This window comes from Cynocephalus volans, chromosome 12 (genome assembly GCF_027409185.1).
Source record: "Cynocephalus volans isolate mCynVol1 chromosome 12, mCynVol1.pri, whole genome shotgun sequence".
Lineage (NCBI taxonomy): Eukaryota > Metazoa > Chordata > Mammalia > Dermoptera > Cynocephalidae > Cynocephalus > Cynocephalus volans.
The window spans coordinates 7,894,819-7,921,661 of record NC_084471.1 but is presented as its reverse complement, the minus strand read 5'-3'; the positions used below and the strand labels follow the sequence as shown (position 1 = coordinate 7,921,661).

At 43.2% G+C, this 26,843-nt stretch overlaps 1 protein-coding gene across 3 annotated transcripts in view; it reads right to left on the bottom strand.

Moving 5' to 3' along the window:
* The window catches only part of PACSIN2 (protein kinase C and casein kinase substrate in neurons 2), a 138,700-nt gene that overhangs the window by 63,979 nt on the left and 47,878 nt on the right, over window positions 1–26,843 (bottom strand). The window contains exon 1 of one of the 3 annotated variants that reach the window (XM_063074746.1): window positions 25,782–25,871. The exons of the other annotated variants lie outside the window; for them this stretch is intronic. The gene's annotated coding sequence lies outside the window, so the exon portion shown is untranslated. Of the gene's footprint in view, window positions 1–25,781; window positions 25,872–26,843 lie in introns of those variants that run through there. 3 annotated transcript variants of the gene reach the window in all.

Genomic DNA, 26,843 nt, shown 5'->3' with positions numbered 1-26,843 from the left:
AAGGGAGACAAAGACTGCAAGAGATTAAAAACAAACTCTCTCTGCACTTCCCATATACCCCTGGGACTTTCTTTAAAATCTGAACAATCCTTTAAGGAATACACATTTCTCCAAGCAATGAAATGCAGAAAAGGATCTCCTTGAATAATCCTGATGCCTGAAAGACAGGGCAAGGCAAACTTTGCCAGTGACTGCCAGAACCAGCATTGTTTTTCTCTGGACTGAAGATTCTCAAAATGAACTGCCCAAAGTGGAAGCCTCAATCAAGTCCAAAAATAAATGATTAAATAAATAATGGCTGGCCAGTTAACTCAGTTGGCTTGAGCGCAGCCTTGTAACACCAAGGTCAAGGGTTCAGTTCCCCATATTGGCCAGCAGCCAAAAAATAATGAGTTATTATTATAATAAGAGCAAGAGAACAAACCCATGCTCATGCTTGAGGAGACCCAAGAACAAAGTGTCTATGAGATGTCTGGACCAGAAAGCACAATGCCAACACTTCCCAGGCAAACCCACAGGCTGCCCACCCTGTACTCTCAAGCGAGGGACCTAAAGGGGAAATGGCTCCACACAGATGATGTGGGCCCACCTACTCCCATCCTACTTAGGATGGGAGCCCTAATAGCTCCCCACCCACTCCACCATCCTTCACAGAACCAACCCCTCTCTCCTCCCACCATCTGCAAGTGATAGAAACAGCTAACTTTTCCCATTTGGAGAAAAATGCTATTGCAGCTGGAGAAACATTCTTGGATATTATGAATAAGATATTCTGATCCTATGGAACTGTAAATTTGATGCTGAAGTGTGTGAAAGTATGAACAAGCAGATTTGAAGAAATATTATGGAGCCATGGTAACAGAAACTACGGAAGAAACTCCAGTTGCACAGAACTATTTTAAAATAAACTGGATACTAAAATACCAGCAAAAAGCAATAATGACTCATACTGTTCTCTCTAATACTTACAAGAACAGCCAGTTCTTTAACATACTTGTCTTCCAGGCTTTTTCTCCACTGGAGAAACGTGAGACAAAGAGAGTAAAAACAAAATAGGAGCTTTGAAAATGTTCTCTAATTTTACCAGCAATTTGATATGAATAAGACCTTAGATGTTTTAAAGTTAGAGTTTGGAAATGTGCATTCATGGCAGAGAGCATTGAGGCTTTTAACAAAAACCAAACTAAATTCAAAAAGTATAACTGAGGCCCCAGAGTGTGCTAAAAAACTGAGTGCTCAAATATAGTAAGTTTGCTAAAGAACTACAGTACAACTTCCACCATTTACATAAAACGTTTAAGGCATCTTGTGTGCACTGCCTGAGACCATCCCTCCTGCTCAACTCCCACTCACCCTGAGGCCCACTTTGAGTGTCACCTCGTTCAAGGAGCCCTTGCCATCCCAGTGACCCTATGTCCACCACGGTGCCATTATAGTTCCTCCACGGTGCCATTACTTGGTTGCATTCCTAGTTCCCCAACCAGGTTGTTAGGTCCTTGGTGACTGCACCCAATCACCTGGCTTCCCTGGTACCAGCAGTATCAGGCTTCGCGGTACCTGCAGCTGCTCAGTAAAGGTTACTGAGGGAAGAAATGGACCAGGGAGTAGATTTCTTGGGAAACCTCAGAGTCCAGGAGTGTACATGCCATATTCCTCATTAGACCAGGACCTCCCTGTTCCCCTTTCCCCTGCCCTAACTCACATTTCTTCTCTCCTTTTCCCATTAAAAAAAAAAAAAAAAGAAAAAGAAAAATTCTACTGTACAAACTGCCACTCTTCCACACTTCCAGAGACCTGGTGTGTACATACTACATACTCACAATCTTGTTTGGAGTCAGAGCACCAGAAAAACTTGTTTGCAAACAAGCTTTGTTGCAAGTTGGTAAACAGCTTCAATAAAGTAATTGTACTTAGGCAACCCCTTAAAATTTACTTTGTGAAGGCTGAGTTTTCAATCTTTTGCAAAATAAATTATTCAAGTGCCAAAATCACTGAAATTTCAATTTGGTTTGTTACCAAAATTCCAGAGGAAACACCCAAACACTATGATGAGGGGACACTTAGTTCTTGGGTCTCCTTTGTTTCCCGCAGAGACAAGGTCAACCTAGGAACACGTTCACTGGCAGGAACAATGGAACGCACTGGCCTGACAAGCAGCAATGTCAAATGGCATGAGACCTGGAGAACCCCTGCACGTCCCACAAGGTTCCACAGCACCACTGCAAGCACTAACAGGGAACAGATGCCCCAGCCATCTAGTCCTACTAGCTGTGTGATCCGGGCAAATTCTGTCACTCTGGACAAGACCTTCAGAATGCCACTTATAAAACAGGGCTAATGCTGCCTCCTGGAGACTTCTTACTGAGGAGTAGCTTAGACAGGGCAGGGACATCCCTGTCATTTATCTGGCAAATAATGCATGTTGGTTCTCTTCCCTGGCTCTGGTATAAATCTAATGAGATGAAGCAGAATGACCTTGGTCTTAGCACAAGACTCCTCAGGCCTTCGGTCTCCTTGTTCATACAGTATGTGATCTTAAGTACTACTTAGACTCAAGTATTCTAAGAGGAAACTGGCAGCATAGGCAAAGGAAGAACTGGTCTGAAGTTTAAAGTGAAAATATGTACTATGCATCATTTTGTGTCAAACAATATATGAGGAAAGATTTTTAAATACATCGAAGCAGAAAAGAAAAGAAAAGGGGGGTTATTTTAATTACATTAGCACATGCGCACTGGGAATGCACTGCCAACCCACCTGCCCTCCTGCTTCCTCCCCATTGTCTCAACACGTATGTATCAGGAGCCTGTGCAGCCACACCATGTTCTGAGTGCTGGAGAATCCTACGGGGCACAGCACTGACAAAAATCCCCTCCCTCATGGAGCTCACATGACTGACAAAGAAAATAAATCTCACAGTAGGTGCTACATAGAGAAATAAAGCAAGGAAAGGCGATGGGGGAGGGAAGAGGGACGAAGCGGAAAGGAGACAGCGCTTTTAAAGAGATCTCACTGAAAAGGTGACAGCTCAGAGGACACAGGAAGGAGGGGAAGCAGTGGGCCATGTGGGTCTCCAGAGCAAAGGCAGCCTCAGCAAACGGAAGGGTGCAGACAAAGGCAAGGGCGGCTGCCTGGCATGTCTGAGGAACAGCAAGACAGCGGATGCAGTCGTTCCCAGTGGGATGATGGTGGCTACGGCTGGCAGGCAGCAATAGCACTGGGGGGAAAACAAAACGACCTCATTCTTCCAACTTCTATCCCTCCACCAATGTCCACCTCTGAACCCTCCACTAGGTTTCCTGGCTCATTTATTAACAAGCATGTGCTCAGTGACTACCTTGTGCTGAATATATACGTGGTCCCTGTCCTCAAAGAGTCCTGTTCGAGGACTCAGGCACATAAATGAGCATCGCCCACACTTTCACCTACTGCCCTCTCCTCCCCCACACACCTATCACAGTCCCCCATCTCCCCCTGAATTCAGGTCTTCCTGCCTCAGACTTGTCCAAGGCTCCACTGTGGGTGAGGAGTGGGGACAAAGGCCTCGAGCTCTTTCCACCAAACCCATGTGGCTTCAAGGAGCAGGAAAGTCCAGCATCCCTGGGATCCCACACTATTTGGAAACCAGCCACACAGACATGGAGCCCTGGGGGCTTGTCCTCCCAGCTCTAGAAGGCTTTGGTCTTCCACTCAGGAACTTCAGAAGGAGACTCGCCTGTTCCTGCCTAGCACATGGCCCTCTGCCTTCATTTGTGCATAGAGCAAAACAAGAAAGATTCAAGCTGACAGCCCTAAGAACTGATGCCATTTAAACTGAGCAGAATTTAAAATGTTTTTGAAACAAACCAAGCAGTCACTTAAGTTTGGGGAAGGTCTTTTGAAATTGCTCACTCTTTATTTGCACTAGGGATCTGGTTTCTAAATTGTTTCCTGGACTCATGAGGAAACAGAAACTATGAATAGAGAATATTGGGCAGTGAATTCCTAAGGCCCAAGGTTGAAAATCAAGATGGTTCTGAAGATCCCAGAGAAAGGTATTCCAGTTTATTTTATTCTTAAAATTGACCTGAAGAAGAAAGGAAAGCCCCTGATGCAGAAAACACTAAATAGAGCCTCACGTTGGAAACATGCAAGGAGGTGCTAAGGCTTGACCTCCTCTCCTGGTGAAGGTAAATCACAGGATTGACAACGGACTCTATGGCACAGCAGGCTCCAGAAGCAGTTAGGGAAGCTCCTTCTCAAAAGAATTCACCGGGTATGTGCTGTGTGTCAAGAACCACATCAAGCAGAGGGTGTATAAACACCAACAGCCCTGAACAGGCCACCTGGAAGTTCCTTGGGTCCTCTAGCTCCACCATTCCCTCCCAACAACCTGGTACAGCCAGCATCCTCCTCTTGCTGCCTGTGCCCGGCTTCCGACGAGCCTTTTTCCTCATCCACCTGGAGTTCCGCGAAGGTTCTGCTCTTTTTATCTCTGTGTCACCCAAAACACATGCTCAAGAAATGAGACAGGAGACAAGGGGAAGGGAAGAGAGGAAGTGCTGCTGTCTGCACTGGAAGCTGAAGGTAGAGAAAGTGATATTGTATGTAAGAAATTAGCATAAAAAATACTACATGTAGATTCATGTAGTAACCCTTAAAATAACTGTGTTTTATTTACCCTTGGTGTCTTTTACATCCTAATATTTCAAAGAAAAAGAGTTGATGGCCAGCCATCCTGGTCATCTCAGATGGCATGCTCTAGGGTAATAACTGCTGCAGGTCACAGAGAATAAGCAGTAAAGGTAGGACAGGCCCAATATCACCTGGTCTCAGTCCAGTCCTCAGCTGTTAGTCCATCCACCCTAGTTAATGAAGAGCTGGAGCTAACAGTGTGTAGTTAGATATGTCCCCCAAACTCATTTTTCTTATGTAATGGAAACATGTCGGCTGACAGATCTGTGCCTTGGACTGATTTTTACAGCAATATTTTTTTTAGACCTCTGGTTGTTAAGCACCCTGGGAATGTGGAGATTCAGGCTGAAGATTTCCCCAATCTAAATACTGAGTTGATGCTCCACGGGTTTAAAATAGAAAAAGTTACTTCCAAAAGGACAAAAATGACAGATTTTCAAATCTGGTATTAACGTGAGAATGCAAAGAGCAGTGTAAGAAAATGTACAGGAAGAGTCTAAAGATTTGAAAGAAATCATTAGAGGTGACCCAATTGGAGCAGGCCTAGATGAACCAGAAACATGCAGTCCGAGTCCAGTCACTCCCCATCCACAGTTCCTATGAGGGCCAACCCTACAGTAGGAATGGGATATACTCCCACTGGGCAACATTTTAAAACTACTTCTGCTTTCAGGATTGGGTGGGAGGATAGAGTCAGGAGACTTGGACTCTGGTGCTCTCTCCAGCCTTGACAAGCTGCCTAACTCTAGATAAGTCACTTCCCCACCAGCCTCAGTTTCCTCACCTAGTAAAAGAGGGAAAAACATTCCCTGCCTCACTTGGCTCTCGGGCCAAATGAAAGGTCACCATCATTGCATCTTGTGACCAGGCCTTCTAGTCATTCACTTCTTCATTAATTAACATATCTGAGTAGCTACTATGTTCCAGGTACAAGAGATCACAGTGAGCAAGATAAAGTTCCTGACTTCTTAGAGAGCGCTTGTAGGTAGGATCTGAATCTCCCACGCCTTTAAGAAACTGCTGAATGAGGAAACGCTCTACTTAGCACCAGACACAATTACTAGATTTCTAGAACTGGGTTCTTCCCCTGGCCCCATGCATCAGTGCAGCCTGCTGAAGGGAAGCTCCTTGCAAGGTTGTGAGGCACAAGGAGTATGATGCTTGTCATCGGCTTAACAAGTGTTACTTAGTACTATTATTACACAGTCAGTCATTTAAGAAGTAAAAACTAAAACTAAATGGAAAACATATGCTGGCTTAAAAACCCAAACTCCTTCTTAACTACTCAGTAATCAGGACAGTCATTTTACTCCAAAAACAGATTTCCTATTCTATGCAATGAAAGAAAAGAAACGCATTGCAGAGTAAGTCACTAGATGGTGAGCCCATATCGTCCTCATCTCTGAATTTCAGAAAACTGAGCACAGTAGGGGCGCCGGCACTTCCCACACTTTCTCCTTAATATCCACTCCTCCTTCCACAGACCTCGAAAGGGATGAGCAGAGAAGCCCAGCCTCTGAGGTCAGCAAGTTACATAGAAAGTGGTGCCACCAGAATGTGAGCCTTGCCCTGGGGACAGGGACACAGTGCCCTCACTAGCATGGAGAGGGGGCCCACCCCAATCCCTGGGCTTCTCTGTTCCCAGTTGCTTCCTTTCAAGCTGGCACAGCCCCCCTTCTCCTCCCCTACGTGGGGCTTTGAATTTAATCCTGAAGTCACAAGTTAGGAGATTCAAAAAGCATAAAATTCTCTGTATACAAATAAAAAAGCCCCAAACACGTCTATCAAGAATAGACAAAGGAATAAAACTATTTAGCCAGTTTGCCTTTTGGTGTCATATCTAAGAAACCATAATCTAATCAAGGTGACAAAGATTTATGCTTATGTTTTCTTCTAAGAGTTTTATAGATTTAGCTCTTACATTTAGCTCTCTGATCCATTTGGATTTAAGTTTTGTACATGGTGTGAGGCAGAGATCCAAATTCATTCTTTTACATGTAGATATCCAGTTGTCCCAGCACCACTTGTTGAAATGACTATTCTATTCTCCATTGAACTGGCTTAGCATTCTTCTCCAAAGTCAACGGACCATAAATGTAAGGGTTTGATTTTGTTCTCTTGATCTCTTGATTCAACCCCATTGCACTATATGTCCATCCTTATGCCAGTACCCCATTGTCTTGAGTATCATGGGTTTGCATAAATTTTTGAAATTGGGAAGTCCTCCAGCTTTGTTCTCCTTCTTCAAAACTGTTGACTATTCTGGGTCCCTTACATTTCCACAGGAATTTTAGAATTGGCTTGTTGATTTCTACGAAAAAAAGAAGAAGAAGAATGCAGCTGGGATTTTGATGGGGATTGTGGTGACTCTGTGCATCAGTTTGGGGAGTACTGCCATCTTCACAATCTTAAGTCTTCCAATCCATGGATGTGGGGTATCTTTCCTTTTATTTAGGTCCTCTTCAATTTATTTCAGCAATGTTTTGTAGTGTTCAATGTACTAGTCTTATATTTCCTTTGCTAAATTTATTCCTAAATTATTTTATTCTTTTTGATATTACTATAAATAGAATTATTTTACCTTCATTTGTTGGATTATTCATTGCTAAGTTTATAGAAATACCATTATTTTTGTATATTAATGTTGTATCCTGTAAACTTGCTGAACTTGTATATTAGTTCTAATAACTTTTCAATGATTTCCTTAGGATTTTCTACATACAAGATCACATCATCTGCGAATGGAGATAGTTTTACTTTTTTCTTTACAATCTGTATGACTTTTACTTCTTTTTCTTGCCTAACTGCCCTGGCTAGAATCTTCAGTAAATGCTGAATAGAAGTAGCAAGAGCAAACATTGTTGTCATATTCTTGATCATAGGGGGAAGCTTTCAGTCTTTTGCTCCCAGCATTGTAAATATTCATTAATGCCCTTTATCCAGTCAAGGGAGTTCCCTTCTGCTCCTAGTTTGTTGAGTGTTTTTATCACGAAGGGGCGTTGCACTGTTGTGCTTGTTTTTTTCTAATATTGCAGAACAAATAGGCCTTGCCAAGGACCAAAGTTAACTTAGATCAAAACCACTTGACATTATATACTTCGATGAATTTAAAGTGTCATAAGGAGCCATATAAAATCCACTTTAAGCAACTCAAAAAAACAAAAAACAAAACTCATTTGCTGGCTGTTAGAAAAAGATAAATTTGTGATATTAAAGAAACAAAAGATATCAGACAAAAACATGGATGTGCCCAAAGTTTATGTAACTATTTAAACCTCTGCACAATCCAATGTAATGTGGAAAGAAAAAAAAAAGATACAACTGATAAAAACCTTATTAGCTAAAATATATTAATGACCGATATAAATACTGAGGATCCAATTCCACTGTACAAAGAGGTTATTAGAGATAAGCAAGCAGGAGAAAAGACAGCCAGGCAGAGAGAGGAATGTTCATGGAGGTTCTATGTGCTAAGCAAGACTGCAGAAGTAGCTCTGGCCACAGAACTAGTGAAAAGTCCATACAGAGTCCCCAACACTCTCCTTTCTGCTGTAACATCCACTGAGGGCACCTTGACTGGCAGCTATGGGAGAGTGGGTCACTGAGTGACTGTGTGGAAATGCACCCCCAGCCACCCCACAAGGGACATGCAGAGTGAGTGAGAAAGACATTTTTGTTATAAGTCTCTGAGATTTGTGATTCACTTATTACTGCAGTATAACCTAGCCAAATCTAACAGATTACTGTGGGGGGAAAAAAGCATAACTTCCTTCAAAAGTGGAAATAACATGGAAAAATTAATACGATGATGCCAGTTTTGGTGCAGCTATAGAAAAATAGGAATGTACTCTAACATTGCTAATGGGCTTCATGGAAATATCTGGAAATACAGAATAGGGCAGATAACAGTTACCAACCTCTGACCCTGCAGTCCCACTCTGGGGAACATGCCCCAAGCAGATAAACTCAAAGAAAACAAATAGTTTGAACAAAATGTTCGTCACAGTAACATTTATAGCAGCAAAAACTAGAGACAGTCAAATGCTCAAAAGCCAAGAAAACGATGGATTCACAGAATGGACACCACACAGCCATTATGAAGGACAAGAAGGTAAACCACATTATATGGAAACCGGGCATAAGCAAAAAACCAGAATAAAATCTCACATAGACATTCATTACACATACACTTTAAAGGCAAGAATTGTGTATTTTCATCTTTGTATCCCCAGAGCTTAGTATGAAGTAGACACTCAAATATTTGCTAAATGACTGATTGTCTAAACCAATAAATAACCAAGTTGACGAACCAAGCCATTGGGTGAAAAGGGCTGGAGGAGACCATGGTGAGGGAGTTGAGAGCTCCTAGCCTCATTTCTGTAAAATGACTTCAGTGTATACATTTTAAGATTCATGTATTTGAATGAGAGAAAGAGAAATATTATTCTTCCTTCATATAACAAAGCTGGATTGATGTTTCAATGGAATGGGTTACAACTTCACACAGGGAAAAACTCACTAAAATGTGAGCTCTCCAACACCAGGAAGAAAATCCTCAGTAAGTAGTGTTACTGAAGTTCAAAGAGGCAGGCAGGCCACCTGTCAATATCAGGTGGAGAGACACAAGCAGGGTCGGGCCCCTAGGAGGTCCTTTAATGGTCTCCCGTGTTTTGTGGGTGCCAAAGTGCCTCGCAGAATGGTCAACACACACAATAAACGTTTCATTCGAACTGTCCAGACACTTTCTCAAACCCCCCAGTGTTGACTTTCAATTGACTCCTATTTTATTCATAGAGCCTCCTCCTGTACCTATAAAAATCATGTTTTCTTCCTTTAAACTAATATTCACATTAACGGGAAAAATTCACCAGTAATTCAAAGGGCAGTAATACTGAGCTGTCTATCATCAGACAGACCCATCTGTCCGCCCTGTGGCCTTGACCCCCACCACACCTCCTTTTTCTCTGTTTTCCTGGGCTGTACATGACTGTCCACTCCTTGAAGTCCAATTCTTCCTCACCTGGTCGCCTGGTGAAAATGCGACCCGCTGGCCTCCCACTGTGGGCCTCCTGACACAGTTCCAGATGGCCTGCTGGGTACGACTGCAGAACTCGCACCCCATCCAGCGACCTTTCTCACTGCCTGCTGCCTCCCAGCAGCCCGCCTCTGCTCTGCACCATCCTCCACTCGCCTCTGGCATCTCCCTGAATGTCCCTTCCCTCTCATTCTCAGCAGGTGACATGCTGGCGGTCAGAAAGCCCTCAGGTCTCCCCAATCCCGCTCCTGCACACTGTCCTCTGCAGCATGACCCTGGCATCCACAGAATGCTTGCGCCTTCTCAAACCGTGCTTTGGGCACTGGCATTCCCCTGCCCAGTGCACACTCTACCTAAGCAAACCTTTCTGTTCCCACACATCACACCACCTTAAACCTCATGCCCCCCTGATCTGCTCTCCTGCTCAGACCCACACGTCCAGTCATCTACTGGACACCTCCACTCGGTCATCACACTGTCCCCGCAAACCATCTCCTGCCCTCCACAAGCCCACTCCCATCACTTGGTTTCCCACATCAGGAAATGGTTCAACCATTCTCCTGGCAACTCAAGCCCATAACTCCTCTCCTCCCCCACCCAACCCCTCCACCAACTCTGCCACATTTAATCAGCTTCCAAGACCTGAAAGCACCAGCTCATCAATATCTACAAAATCCTCCTAGTAAGCCCTCAATGATGGCTACATTTGTTAAGGCCACCACTATCTTTTGCCTCGATCCCTACCAGCCTCCTAACAGACAGACAGCCACCAGTCTGCTCCCCTTTCTTTGCATTCCCCATGATGCTATCGCATTGGCTGAAATGTCTTTTGAAAAGATCAGGTTGTGGTTCTACTCGAAATCCCACCAAGACTTCTTCCCAAGGCCAGCAGGGCTTCCGAGCTGTAACTGCTGCCCACTCCGGCCTCAACATTCACACTGTGTTCCCAGTCACACTGGACAGGTTCTGGCTGCCTTTAACAAAAAGCAGTTAGCTCTGCACAAGCACTACACTCCGCTCAGCTCCATCCCTTCACACATGTTGTGCTCCCTGAACAGACACACAAATTAATTAGTGGAGGGGGCAGAGGAGGAGGAATTAATTTCTCATAGCCAAAGTTTCAAAAGTAAAATTATAAAAATCCTTTCAATTAGTTTTACAACATAAAAAAAGTTTAAACCACATGTGAGCATGATGCAATTCAACGAATTTGGTCCAGGGTGGTTGCCTCCAAAAGTATGAGTGCCCTAAATCTGCCATGGCCTAAGGGCATGTAAGAACAAGGATAAGAAAGCCTAACGATTGGTCCCAGGACAGGGAAGGAACCACTTGGCACCTCCGCATCCAGGAGCTCTGCACATTCTCACCTTCCAAACCTAGTGACAACAGCAATGCTGTGGGCCTGCCACACTCCAGACACTGCCACTAATGCTCACGGCAAGCCTGCAACAGGTACCCTTGTATGTGTGGCGAAACAAAGCCTGAGGCACATGTGTGTGGCCTGTCCCAGGTTAAAACCAGAGTGGGGAAGGGGGCCAAATTCATTCTCATGTCTGTCGCGCTCACACCCTCCTGACACTTCTCCACAGTGTGGGGAGTAGGCTAGATGATAACAGGCACTGTAGTTATGATTTCCTACCGTTCTTGTAGTAGATTGAATTATGTCCCCCCAAAACTCCCTGAAACTTGAATTGTGTCTCCCAAGTTTTATGTATTGGACACTTAGCCCCCACTGTGACTGTTAAGAGGGTTGGAAATCCTATTATGGTAATTGAAAGGTGGAACCTTGAAGAGCTGGTTAGATTGTAGGACCGGGCAGTAGTGAATGGATTAAAAATGGTGGTCAGGGGTGTGGTTCTGAGGGCTATAAAAGGAGAGTCTGTCTTTCTCTCTCTCTCTTGCTCTCTCTGATTCCACCATCTTGCAGTGTGAGACTACTGGGTCACTGTCGCCACCAAGACCCTCACCAGCTGTGTTCCCTGGACTTTGTACTTCCTGGCCTAAGAAACTGTAAGCAATACATGCCGTTTTTCTTTATAAATCACCCAGTTCCAGGTGTTCTGTTATAGCAACAAAACAGACTAATATAGTTCTAAATACGGAAAAGGCTTATGACTATGGTCACCAAAATCTCAACAGAGTATCTATTAGCCTCAATTAAACACATTCAACAGATGTGGTTCTTCTGCCCTCCCAAAGTAAACATTCCACACTGACTGCCCAAGCAATCACATCAACAAAGACCCATTTTACAGCTCTGAAAAACAAGGTCTCGCTGATTTACCCCCATGTCTACACAGCAAGGAGTCCCAGTTAGGTCACAACATGTAAAGCTGCATGCCAAGGACTAAAGTGGTGTTATTCCAACATCATCTCAAAATCCTTCACACAAGCTACACACACACACACACACACACACACACACACACACACACACACACAGACACACACACACACACACACACACACACTCTCTCTCTCTCTCTCTCTCTTTCTCACTCGCTCCTCTCTCATGTCCAGTTGGGATCAAGATTGGAGAGCACATGAGTGAAGATGGGAGAGCTCATGAGGACACATCCACGTAACTATGCCACTAGCGCCCCTCTCACTTCAGGGTGTCCTCACATCCTACCCACAATATCTGACAGGTGACAGATGGCCACAGATACAAGAGACATGAATGAGGAGGTTGCAGGGAGCTGGGCTGTTGACCTGGGTACCTTTGCTTCATCTTTAGTCCCTGAAATGCCCTGTACGCTCCACTCCCTTTGTGCAGGCTTTGAGGAGCACTACCAGGGCCAGCTACTAAGCTACATCAGTGCTTCCCAAGGATTCCTTCTCAGTTGGAAGCACTGGCCTGGTGGGATATCTCTTCCTTAAGCTGCAAGTTTTCCTAATCAAGAGATGCACTTAGGCCCTAAAAAAGAAAAGTCACATAGGCCCAGATGAAATAGAAAGATTCTTCTAGCACACATAGAAGGAAAAAAACACAGAATGGGTCAGGAGGTTGTCCTTTGTTCAGGCCAGAAAATGGAGACATTCATCAAGGGCAGACATGATGGGGAAAGAGGGAGAAGAGAAATGCCGAGCACGGCTACGAGGCCATCCTCCAAGTCTATGAAGCAGGTTCCCAAAGACCAGACAAAGGGCATTACTAACAGCACACATGAGTCAGAGTGGCCCCAGGTCATCACTTCAGCTTCTTTCAAGGCTTCCACTTTGAGAAAGCCCCTTTCAGAAGCAGGACTTCCTGTCACACAAAGGGCCTCTGTGGCCCTTTGTCCACAAAGGAGAAGCAGCAGTTTCGGAGGCTCTTCCCTACCCCAACGTCTAACTGAGAGGGACTGCAGCTCTGGCAGAAGGAGTAAAAGCTGCCAGGCTGCAGATTAGAGGCAGCAAGAAGAACAACGCCAAAGAACATGGCCAGCCTGGAAGCACAAACCCAGCAGGTCTTTGAAATCTGCATCTGTGATTCTTCACAGGACACGCCAGCAGCTGCATGGTCCAGTCACCTCAGGCAGAACACCTGAGGACTATGATTGACACTGTAAAATGGAATCAAATCTGCCTTAGAGGTGGTGCAGATCAAACAGCATCAGCACCTGGAGTATGGGGTCTTCCACAATCAGTAGTGGCCAGAGTGATGAAGACTACAGCTTCTACTGTGGCCCTGCTACCAAGCCAAAAAGCCAAGGGCCCACCACAAGGCACTCCCTTCTCTCGGGGTTGATGACACTTGAACAATCTCCTCCAACACAGTGGCCAAGTACTAGAAGGCAGTTCTGCACAAAACGCTATGGGGACACACTGAGGGTCCAGAAAGGGTGCCAGGGTGTTGACATTTTGGTGGGAATTCACCAGGTGGGGAAGCAGGGAAAGGCATCCCAGGTAGAGGAACTTGAATGACCAGAAAACAGCACAGTGCAGGGCCAGGCTTGGTCCTGAGGGCAAGCCCTGGGATGCTGCTGTGGCTTTTCAGGAAGCAGAGAGATCATTACAAATGACAGGGTGCCAGTGGCCAGACACTAGCCTGAGTCATTTGTTACACTACCACATGAGTGACTTCTGTTCCATCCACCAACCAGCAACGGCAAGTCATACTTCCTGATAAGAGCCCATCACACATTAGGAAACCAGGGAGGAGATGTCACTCCCATCAGAAGCTCTGTCCAGAAATGAACTGCTCAAATACGTCTCAAGCAATACTATGAATATGTATCTTAGAAGTTAAAAAGTCACACAAACCACAAAAGGACTTGGTTTTTAAATACCCTGTAGGCATCTCTGCACTCAACTATGGTGCCACCTTCTCTATTTTATTCACGTTAACAGCTGGAGCCAAAGCATTCTACTGTAGAGAAGAATACTGGGCCAGTTTGGACTTGGTGTTACAAACCAACAACTGAGTTCCAACTTGACAGTGATCTTTACTAAAAAAAAAAAAAAAAAAAATCACATAACACGAAGAAAGACCTATCCAGTAATTTGGGAACAGGGAACCCACTTGTCAAGCAACAATCCGAAATTAATGGGCTAAAACCAAGCTTAAAATCAATAGAAAAAGATTCTCTGAAACGAGGAGAGTGGAAAGAGAACAGGGTCTGAACTAGCTGTGACAACTGTGACGGTGCAAATTTTAACTTCTAAGCCTCATTCTTCTTATCTGTAAAATGGGGATAAACATGGCTGAAATATTTCATGGGGAAGTTATGAGGAACTGAAATGACACATTATATGTGAGTTCCTGCATACACTAGGTACACAGTAAATGTTAATCTCCAGTTCCCAACCCCCTCGTCCCTGCTATGACTCCTCCCAGCCTCTCTGGCCATACCCTACACCCACAGGGCAGATGTCACTCCAGCAAGCAGGATTTACAGACCCATCCTTGGCTGTGCCACTGAACACAACAGGAACACAAAACAAAATCTTCGCCATTAAGTCTCCTATACCTATTTTTTTTTTCATGATGCTACCTGACCAATAAACATTTCCACTATTTTACAAAGGGGAAAAATTCATGACAATTCTATGACAAAATGCTTAATTACCATAAATAATAAGTATTATCTAAGAAACCCTGAAGAATATGTCTTGGTTATTGTCTTAATTTCACTTACAAACCACACACAAACACCCACCCATCCACCCACACACATTCTCTCTCTCTCTCTCTCTCTCTCTCTCTCTCTCTCTCTCTCTCTCTCTCTCTCTCTCTCTCTCTCTCACACACACACTCACACACACACAGGCAGAAAGAGCCTATCCTCAATAAAACATCTGACAGTTTGGCTAGCTCAAGGAATAACCTGTGTCCCAAATTTTTAAATATTTTAAAAATATATTTAACTTATTCTGATACACTGATTAAAATGATATTAAGCCAAAACAATGATGTTTTCATCATTTTATGTATATTTCTCCTAATATTCTAAATTCTAATTTCTAAAAAGTATATTGTATAAACATTGACCTTCTGAGTGCCAGAAACCTTGCTAAGAGCTGGGTGACAGGAGTAAAATTAAATCAATAACATGGCCCCACAGTCCAGGATTTCACAGTGTAGGCATGAAAGAGAAGACAAGGAAACACCAATTAGGCTGTCAGGGTGGAAGGGAGGGAGAGAGGGAAGGGGAGGAAAAGGGGGGTGGCGGGAAGGGGAAGGGAGGAAGGGCAGGTGCATCAGCAGTTTGGAAAAGGAAAGAAGGCCTGGGCTGCAGTCTTGTGAGGACCAGCATAAAGGACAGCGTCTGCCAACCAAGGTGCAAGATGGGGAACTGCTCCAAGCCGCTGGTGCGGCTGCCACTGCCGGAAACAGACCGAAAATACAGCCCGACAGCCAACTAGTGCAAAGATAGTCTGCAGGAACATTCGAAACCATAAGTAGCATTCTTACATCTAAAAAGCTGAACACTTGAGCTTATTTAAAAATATATGCTTAAGATTGGGTGACTGCCCAGAAGAGAAGTCCAGAGGATATGTACCAAAACATGAATTCTTTCATTTAACAAAATGTAACCAAGGCTTACTGTGTGCCAGGCACCACACTAGGCATGTGGATCCAGGCGTGAGCGGAAATGAGCAAATCCCTGCTGGCATTCCAGTGGGGGTCAGATGACTAAAACCCATACCAGAAGTAATGTCGTGGCAAGTAGTGTTAAAGAGTTAAGGACTGTGATGGCGTCTACCCAGACAGGATTGTGGTCAGGGAAGGTGTCCTGAGGAAGTGACACTTGAGCAACTCTTGAATGAATGTTAACAGTGATTATCTCTGGATGATGGCATATGCATGCTCGGGGTTTTTCTTTCTGCACATCTGTATTAATTTTTCTGCCATAAGAATATATTGGTTGGGTTACTTTTGAAAATTCAAAAGGACATAGGCAACTTCCCTTTATATAACATGAAATCCAAGCTTTTTTTTTTTTTTTTTTTTTTTTAAAAAGATGACCGGTAAGGGGATCTTAACCCTTGACTTGGTGTTGTCAGCACCATGCTCACTCAGTGAGCTAACCGGCCATCCCTATATGGGATCCGAACCCGGGGCCTTGGTGTTATCAGCACCGCACTCTCCCGAGTGAGCCACAGGCCGGCCCTCCAAGCTTTTCCAGTAAAGGAATCTGCACGCCTTATCTCACAGTCACTGACAGCTGGCCTGCGGCATCACGTGCTTTCACTAGGAACAAGTGCCCACACACCTTCCAGCCAGTCCTGCAAAGCGCCGAGCAGTGCCTTCATCACCCTGTGCAGACCTGAAGGGCCTAGGTCTCAGCGCTCTGCCTCCTCTTCTCTGTGCACACCGTTTCCTGGGTAACCCTCTCCCTCCTGTGACTTTAAATACAATCCAAGCGCTGATGTCTCCTGCCTTAACTCCTCCCTGAGCTGCTGCACAGCCCTAGCCACTGGCTGGGCATCTCCTCCTGGGCAGCTGACAGGTCTCTTCAAACCACTGGCCCAAACCCACCTCTTGCTCCTCTATCCCCGAGATGGGCTCCTCTCTGACCCTTTCCCTTTCGGAAAACAACTCCATCATCTTCACAACTGCTCAGGAGAAATGTCTCAATGCCATCCCTGACTCCTCTCCTTCCCTCACACACACATCCCATCATCTCCACCTGGAAAGAGGGCCAAATGTGACCACCTCTCACCACCTCTGCCTTAGCTATCCTGGTTCAAGCCACCAAACTCCAAACTTGCCCACAGCTGCCTGTCAGTTAATGACACTCCCTGCCTTGACCTACAAGGTCCCATTCAATCTGGCCCCTGCTTCTAGTGCCAGTCTCAGTTCCTTCCAGTCCTCACCCCAGACCCTGGCTACACGACCTCCCTGCAGTTCTCTGAATGCAACAAGCTCAGGCCTACCTTTGCACCTGCTTCTTGAACTCTGCCAGGAACACCATTCCTCCAGTGTCTGCAAGACCTGCTGCCTCACAGCATGAGATATCTGCTCAAATACCACCTTCCTTTTAAGAAAGCTTTCCCTCATCCTTCCCCATTCCTGACACTCCAGTCCCAACTCTGCTTTATTTTCCTAATAGCATTCATTCCTACCCACCAAGTTATATATTTATATATTTTCTCTTTCCACTCACAAGAATGTAAGCTCCTTAAGAACCAGGCTTTTGTCTTGTTCACCCTAAATCCCCAGCACCGGTGCATAACAGGTGCACAATAAACAAATGAACGAGTCAAGGAAGATGCGAGGCTCTGGCAGACACACACATCCGTTCATAGCAGCATGACAAACCAGGTATCTTAATGACTCTCCTACTGAAAAATTTTAAAAGTTGAATAAAATATAATTTTATCACTGAGCTTGAAAGAAAGGGATCTACAGACACCAACACAGCAAATTTAAAGAAGAAATTGTAGGATATAAGTAAGTAGATAAGTCAACTTTCTTTCTAAGGTAACAAAGAGACAGAGAGAGAAAGTATGAAAAAAAGATTAATACACTTGGAGGAAATAGTGAAGTCAACCTTACATCTAATGAAATTGCAGAAATAAATAACATTATAAATAGGGGAAAAGCAGTATTTAAAGATATTTTTTCAGAATGTTGAAAGACTAAACCACAGATCAAGGAATCCCAATGAACCCATGCAAGAATTTTTTTTTTTTTTAAAGAGAAGCACACTAAGACAATTAAAGTAAAACTGCAGAACATCAAAGTTACAGAAAAGATTATAAAAGTAGCCAGAGAGAAAAAGACAGATCATCTTCAGAGAACAACTGGACTAACAGCAACAGTGAAAGCCAGAAAACACTGGAATAGTATGTCCAACATGCTGAACCTCAGTAACTGCCCACTAAGAATTCTACTACACCCAGCAAAACCAGTTTTTAAGAACAAAGAACTAGACCTTTTCAGACAGATAAAATATTAACCAGCCATAAAACCCTGCAGAAAAGGAAATTGTAAAGGCTATACCTTAGGTGGAAGGAAATGACCTCAGATGAAAAGCCTGAAGCACAAGAATGATAAGCACATATACTGGTAAATATGTGGATAAGTCTAAACAACACTGCCTGTATGAAACATAGTATCTGATTTGCAAGATTAAAAATTTCAGAAAAACAAATACTGAACAAGTTGGGGGAGTATGGAGTTAAAATATTTTAAATCTTTCCATTATTCAAAAGAAAAGACGTTACTTTAGATTTTGTTAAGTGTGTGAAAATATCTAGGAAAACTACTAAAGGAGTAGTAGATTGAGAATTTAATTTCTAAACTAAGAGAAAATAAATGCAAAGAGGAGTGGGCCCAGTGGAACTCGATCAAAACAGAAGAAAACGAAAAAAAATCTCAGCAGAACTGTGGCAAACAGAAAGCACAGGAACATGAAAAGGCTTCTTACCTACTGGAGGTCCTGCCCAATGCAATAAGAAAAATAAGTAAAGGTCTCTTAGAAAAGAAGAAACATATCATCATTACTGGCAGATGACATGGTTTCAGTGAGTGTGTCTATCTAGAATGCTCACTCTTAGCTACGATTTGAGAGCCATATCTTTGAGTACTGTGCTGGGAGTTTCATTTAACATGAGGAAATACCCATTATTCATTTTACAGATGAAGAAACTGAGACTCAGAGGGGTTAAATAACTTGCCCAAAGCCACCTGGCTAGTAAATGGTTTTGAAACTAAGCCTGTCTGTCCCCAGAGCTTAACTAGAGTTAAGCTGCCATAAGTGTAGGCATGAAAGACAAGGATGACACCACAGGACAAGCACCACATGTACCCTCTTGGAGGCAGGTATAATTGTGTGGCTGCAAGTACAGTGGAGGATAAAGAGATTAACCCAAGGAAAGCCAGCGAAGAGAGGAATGCTCAGAGAGGGAATGGTAATCTGGAGAGCATAAGAACAGCTCATACGGAGGTTAGAAGGGTTGACAGAATCAAGACTAAGACAGCAGGAGAGTGACAAAGGGAGTAGTTGAACATGAGGCAGAAGAGGTGCCACTAGGCTGGAGGGTGGTGACTGACACTCTAAAGAGTTTGGGTCTTATCAAGAGGTTAGACAGAGTGGAGAACAGGCCACAGAGCCTCTAGTCTTGGGCAGTCCAATATGGCAGCCACCAGCTGTTGAACACTTGAAAAGCAGCCAGTGCAACTGCGGAATCTGACTTTTTATTTAATTTTAATGTAAATAGCCACATGTGGTTAGTCGCTACCATATTGGACAGAGCAGTTCTAGGGGTTCAAGAACAGAGAAAGGGAAATTACTAAGAGAACAGAAAAGAGGAGTATATTCTCGGAGAGAGGAATATATTCCAGGAGAGAGTATATAATGACTCATTATGCCTGGGAATGAGGAGATGAGGGGACAGGGATTAAGAGTTTCTAATGTTGGAGGCATGGTGGGTGGTAATGGCACAAAGAGAAACAGAGAACTTAGAAGAACTGGTCTGGGGTGGAAAATAACTGGTTTGGGTCTGATAAATTTGGAGTACCTGAAGCACATCCATATATATACTGCACTCCAGCCACATCAAACCCTCAAGTATGGCATACTCTTCCTCACCTCCTTGCCTCTGCATAAATTGTTCCCTTTGCTACCTTCTCTCTGTCTCTCTCTCTCTCTTTTTTTTGGACAGCTGGCCAATACAGGGATCGAACCCCAGTCCTTGGTGTTATCAGCACAACACTCTAACCTACTGAGTTAACCAGCCAGCCCTGTTCCCTCTGCTTCTTGTCTGTCTGACAAACCACTCCCTCCAAAATTCATCACCAAACTGGGAAGTCTACCTCAACCTTCCCATCCTTCACAGGGGAAAGGAGGTCTTGATAGCTCTTTAAGAAGACTCATCACCCAGCTTTTCAGAATTCTCCTTACCCCACTGGACTGTGAGCATCTCAGGGGCAAGAACTCAATCATCTATGGATCCCCAGAGTCTAGCACAGTGTCTGATGCCTTGAAGAGACCAAATGGATAAATTGAATGAATGAATGCATGCATGCACAAATGAATAAATCAACTGATCCAGCCAGCCAACATCCAGGTGGACTGTCCCTCTCGGTAGTGACCTAACGGGTGGCTGGAAATAAGCACGGAGCTCACTCGGGTGCCTGCACCTCCACCAATTAAAGCTGTCAGGTGTCAAGACAATCACAGTTTACATAAGCCTCACACCGTGACTTTTCATTATGACAACTTCTGCCATCCCAAATTCAAACTCTTCAACCTCAGCAGTTTACTGGGTATGCGTAGAATAAATTTAATGTCTTAGAGTTCAAAGTTAAATATGCAAAGATTTCCCCTCCAGAAGTGGTCCTGCTGCTTCTCTGCATGGCCTCATAGTCTTGCTATGTAACATTCTTCCTGCACAGTAAGAGTGGGATCTGACTAAGTGGACCTGAGCTGATCACCCTCACAGCTTGGAAGGTACAAAGGTAACTAAATTATGGGAGAAGTGAACCAAAGTTTCTGTTTTCCAGGTCAAGAGATACTTGTTGATCAACCCACTATGCCCTGTGCTATTTTTTCTTTATGTGTCAGTTCATACCAGAAAGAAGCATAGAAAAATCATTTCACTGTCCTCCAAATTGCCCTGTGCCTCATTTATTTTGTTAAACTAGCACTACAAATATATAAGATATATAGGGGAAAAAAACAAACCAAAGTGCTTTTCCTATTCTCTCACTCAGTAGTCAACACAGACTACTTCTGCGACCAGATGTGTGTGGGGTTTTCCCTACACACCATGCAAGCAAGCAGTTCTGCAGTGGACACCAGCTGAACATCCTCTAATTCAACTAAATTCCAACACTATCTACCTAAGGGCTCAGTCCCACAAGACTGCCCCCCACTGCCAATGCTAATCGCAAGCCCCAGGTTGGTTTACCCATGCTTCTGATAAACTATAAATCAGAGTTCCCACAACCCCCTCCACAGGTTCAACTAATTTGCTAGAGCAGCTCACAGAATTCAGGGAAACACTTTATTTACATTTTATCATAAAGGATATTGCAAAGGATACAGATGAAAATGCACAAGGCAAGGCATTTGGAAAGGGAATTCCCATGGCCTCTCCAGGCACACCGCCTTTCAGGAATTTCCACGTGTCCAGCTATCCAGAAGCTCACCTGAACCCACTCCTTTTGGTTTTTCATGGAAGCTTCATTATGTAGGTGTGATTGGTTAAACTACTGGCAGGTCAACTTAACCTTCATCCCCTCTCCCCAACTCAGAGTTTGGTGGGTAGGGCTGAAAGTCCCAACCCTCTAACCCTGCCATGGTCTTTCCAGTGACCAGCCCCAATCCTGAAGCTACCTAGGGCTACCAGGCCATCTGTCAACTCAGTCACATACAAAAGACACATCACTTTGGAGATTCAAAGGATTTTAGGAGTTGTGAGACAGGAAACCTGGACAAAGACCATATATACGTTTCACAATATCACAGGCAGTATTTTAAGAATCAAAGAAATAATTCCAAATTGGGAAGTTCAATGTTTTGGCCTGTTAATTACATCAACAACATTTTGTCAAGTAAGCATTTTCCAGCAAAATCATTCTCCCCGGACCTCCTTCAAGGACTCCACTGTAGAACATATCCTGAGATGAAACAAGACTGACTATGAAATTCATAGCACAGGCTCCATATTAACAAAAAGAAGATTCAAATCTCATACTATTGTGATGACCATTGGCACACATTTCAAATTTAGAGTACTTATTTTTTTTTTTTAAGATGATTAGTAAGGGGATCTTAACCCTTGGCTTGGTATTGTCAGCACCACACTCAACCAGTGAGCTAACCGGCCATCCCTATATAGGATCCGAACCCGGGGCCTTGGTGTTATCAGCACCGCACTCTCCCGAGTGAGCCATGGGCCGGCCCTTAGAGTACTTTCCATTAGACTGTTTCCCAAAAAGAGAACCCTATGCCTCATGAGTTCACATAAAGATTCATCTCTTATTAATCATGTATGACAGAGTCTAATAAGAAAAAATTTAGGCCAGAGTCCCAGAGCTTGAGGAGACATTCAATATTGACACCTAGCCTGTCACTTGGCATCAAGGCAGAACTGTGATGTACAAATGCACTTAGACCAGCCTAGTGAAACATGATACAGTACCCTCAAAAGTATCTCTACATAATGGGAAACACTACAATTCATTCATTCATTCAGTCAAGTCAAAGATCCTTGTTTTTCATTACTGCTATCTCACCACACACACACACATGCACACACTCCTCTTTACTCTGCTCTAAGGACTAGGATGCTGGGAGAAGTTTTTTCAGAGTCTTAGAGGAGGCGGTTCTGAGGCTACCACTAGAATGTGGTCTGGAGAGACATGCCGAGCAGAGATGGGAATGGACAAGACCCAAAAGCCAACAGCCCAAACGATGCCAACAGCACAAACTTTCCAAGATTTCTGAGCCAACAGCAGCCACAGGGCTTGCTCTAATCCGTCCTCACTCTGCAGCGAAGCCAGCACAGCAGCAGTCTGGTATCTCCTCTACGCATTTAAATCTCACAAACATAACAGAATTTACACGGTGTGGGCAGAAACTAGCAGCCAGGGAGGGAAGGGTATCAAATTACTTACTGACCAGGACAGAAGAAGGTCAATTATAGTCGTATATTAAGAAAAGGATGTCAAGTGAAATATTCTATACTTAATATGGACTGAAAATATAACAGTAAGTATAAAATGCTAATTGGGGAACAAAGGTAACTAAATTAGGGAGAAGAGAACCAAGGTACTCCGGAAGCCGGCTCCAGCCTGCAGCCTCCCTCTTTGTTTAGGCCCCAGGCCGTGGTCATCCGGCTCGCCATCTGAAAGCAGCCTCTTCAAGGATATTGACCAAAAGTGCCCACTAGAACACCAGGAGGGAAGATGCAGTTCTGACCCGTTGCATAAAAATACTGCCCATGTATCCCACTTCGTTACTGGGTTTTATAAATTAAAATAAGTATAAAGTTATTGAGCTCAATTTCAAGTACAATTAAAATATTTACAAAAATGCCGGTTTTCCTGGAGTATACTTGTTTCAGAAATTATTCAAGGCATATACTCTAAATACTTTAGAAAGCACAAATGAGTGCTATTCTGTGAACCTCCCCAAGGCATTTTAAGGTGACTTTGGACAGACACTGGTAACCACTTCAAGGTCTAAGAACAGTCACCCACTGTTCTCAGCACACCTCTATTTACATCTAATTCCCACCCCTGAATTTCAGAAGGATTCAAATCCAATTTTTAGCAGAGACTATTTTTAATGATTCTGGAAAGTTGAGAGCAAATTCCATTTACATAAATTAAATTATTTCTGCCTTTATATTGTAATGTATTATTTTAAAGTTTTTATACACAAAAACTGTTTAATCCAGCTCAAACTTAAGAGTTGTCAGTATTTTCTTATAGGGGCTGAAATAATAAAAAATAGGGGCTGATATGTTCAGGGTTTCCCTTTCACACCTTGAAGAATCCTCTTTATTCTCTTTATGTTTGGTGGCTGGCCGGTACAGGGATCCAAACCCTTGACATTGGCATTAAAACACCACACTCTAACCAACTGAGCTAACTGGCCAGCCCCTGAAGAATTCTCTTTAAAAGAACTGAGTACTTGTCTGTTTCTTTTATTAGTTATGATTTTACTAAGTTTGCCGTTCTCATCTAGCAGATAATGATATAATGAGGCTCACTTATACCAATAACAACTGAGTAAGACCTAATTCAGGGGAGAGGCAAGAAAAAGTTTGTAAAACAGAGAACTCTTTATTTTTAAGAAAAAGTACTCTCAGAGGGAGAAATGTCAATACTCTTTGTACTTGAGGTAGTTAATTATACAGCTATGCCAAATGGTATTTATGGAGAAATCATTAGTGAATAAAAGCTGAGTTTTTGAAAATGAAATAAATTAAATGGACTCATCAGAAGAAAAAAGCCAAGTGCTATTAACCTTGAGATTATAACGTGGAGAAATGGAAAGGGTAATGACCCAGAAGTCAGGAGACCTCAGTTCCAGACTCACTTAGCTACCAACAAGCCATGTGACCTTGGATGAGTCATTTCACCTCTGTCTCTCTGTTCCTTTGTTAAAATGAGGGGGCCTGGCCATATTGACTCTAAGAGCCATTACAACTCTAAATATCATGTTCCTACCTTTTAAATTATGCCACCAAATGAATAATAGAATTACGTGGATAACTGAAAGAGTCAGAGGACTAACTATATAAAAAGAAAGGGGGGGGGGGGAAGAAAGGCTTACTTTTACTTACTGGTATATATTCCCTACCTGTAAGACATTCCTTGGTTTGAAGTTATGAAACCTCTTTATTATTTTCATAAGTGCTGCATTTAAAGTTCACCCAGAATTCAGTAAGATATCTTATTGCCAAGAAGGAAGGGATTTGAAGAAAGAGATATTCACAGCTACAACAGCAAAGACAAAACCAGTGGACCCAATTAAGTTCTAAAAGGCATATTACATACTTTGGGGTTTCTAAAAACCTTTCCTATGCAACCCTAAAAGTGTTAGAAATACACAAATCACAGCAGGGAACAACCTAATAAGAAAGCATGTTTTTCTACGTGGCACACACTGGTCCGACATGGCATTTTCTAAAGAACAGAAAGAGGACACTGCCTTTTTAATGTTCACAGCACCAGGTCATTCAATAAACTTAATTAACTTAGTGATGGATCACTTAATATCAGGATTTTTTTTTTTAAATATCTTCTAATCAGAGTTAAAGTACTGCATAAATAAAGGAGAGAGCTATAATTTTTCAATTCCAGAATATGATTTCCAAGATAAGAAATAAATATGTATATAAAGCTACTCAGTTATTAAAACAATAAAACTTTCACATTTCACTATCCAATAAAAATATAAACAAAGGGCCTAGTGACAGCCCTTAGATGGGGACAAGGGCACTGGGTCCAGCTGAGAAGAGAAATAAAGAACTGACTCAGGAGGAGGACAGGGAGGGGGCTTGGAGCAGGCAGCATGCTAATTCAGGGAGTCTGGAGAAAAGGGACATGAAACACAATCACAGTCAACTGGAAAAGCCAATTTGTTCCCAAGTACACGTTTGTAGATTAGGTTTGGCTGTTAGTAAAGGAATGGCAGCATGTAATAAACATGCTGCCTTAGAGAAAAGAACCCTCTATTAACAGTTAACTCAAGTAACTCATTTAGCTATTCAGGAAGAAAAAAACACAGTTGAAAGTATGTAAGCTAGTCTAAAACAGGCCAAGGCAAAGTTGCAAAGTTATTCCATCTATTTTGAAAGAAGCACACACATATACTCTAAAATCTGTCAAAGATTATAAAACACAATTCTTCATTTAAGCCAAAATCTATTCACCAAGAAAATCAAACACTTATTCTGACATTTTCTCAAAGCATTCTCAGTGAAACATTCCACACTGGTTAATATTGAACTGGTTGAACAATTCCGCCAAGGATCTCAAAAACTAGGTGTGCTTGCTTAGAAGGTGAGATTTCTGTTAAATCAACCGCTCAGTTAAAAAAAAAAAAAAAAAAAAAACAATGAAAATTCTACTTTCCAAAAGGTCTATCTTAAAGGAAATGTAAGCCTTAAATAGCACACTCACGTTTTTCTGTCAAATGCAGCTGGCTTCAACTGCCTAACCTTGTAGATCAGCTTCCGTACCTGCCTCTTTCCGACCCGCTGGTATGTCTGACCTCCGTCTCCCAGCCGAACTCTCCCAGCACATTTCATCATTTCCTGTTGGCTGCCGAGATAAGGTCATTCCCCTACACTGCTGCATTCACTGTACAAGCCCCAGGTTCTCAGACTGCGCTCCTGCCTGCTGTGGCCAGCACAGAAGAGCTCTCTTTCCAGAAAGTGGCCAAACAGAAATCTTGGTGTTTCCATGAAAAATAAGGGAGAAAAGTCTGAGAACAAAATTCATACTACCCTCCCCAAAATCAACATGTATAAAAACTAACTTACACTGTTCATGATATTCTCAGAATCTCTTCTCATATTTGGGATCCTTCTGCTTAGGATAGGAAAAAAGACATGCTGCTCTGTATCTAAGGAGCCAGGCGTCAGAGCAGTCTAAGTGACAGGGACTTACTTGCAAGGGATAATCTTACATTGTCCCTATATGTAAAACTCAATTTCTTTCTGTGATTCCACACACAGAGCAAAACAGCTTTTCAGTGGAAGATGAACAGGAAGCCTGATGTAGGGGACAGGACTGGGGATGAGAGGTCCCCTGGAGACAGGCAGGGGACCTGTCTCTCAGCAGTAAGACTGTATCCTAAGAACTAGAGCACTCAAATATGTAAGTGTGATTATCTAGAACTAAAAACAAAAAACACCCTGCTGCTTCAATTTTTACAAAGAATTGAAAAGTGAAGGAAAAAAACAATAATAAAACCTTAGGTGGAGAGGAAGAGATCTTATTTCCTAATTTTAAAATGTGTGTGCCTACAAGAATACACACTGTATGATCCCCTGTAGATAAAGTACAAGAAGAGGTACAACAATCTACTCTGTTAGAAGCCAGGACTGGGCAGGGGAGAGCGGGCGGGGAGCGGTACCCAGAGGGCTTCCTGTAGTATCCCAGTTCTTGAACTGGCTATGGGTATACTGCACTTGCGAAAATTCATTGATATGCACACTTATGACCTGCGCACTTTTAGGT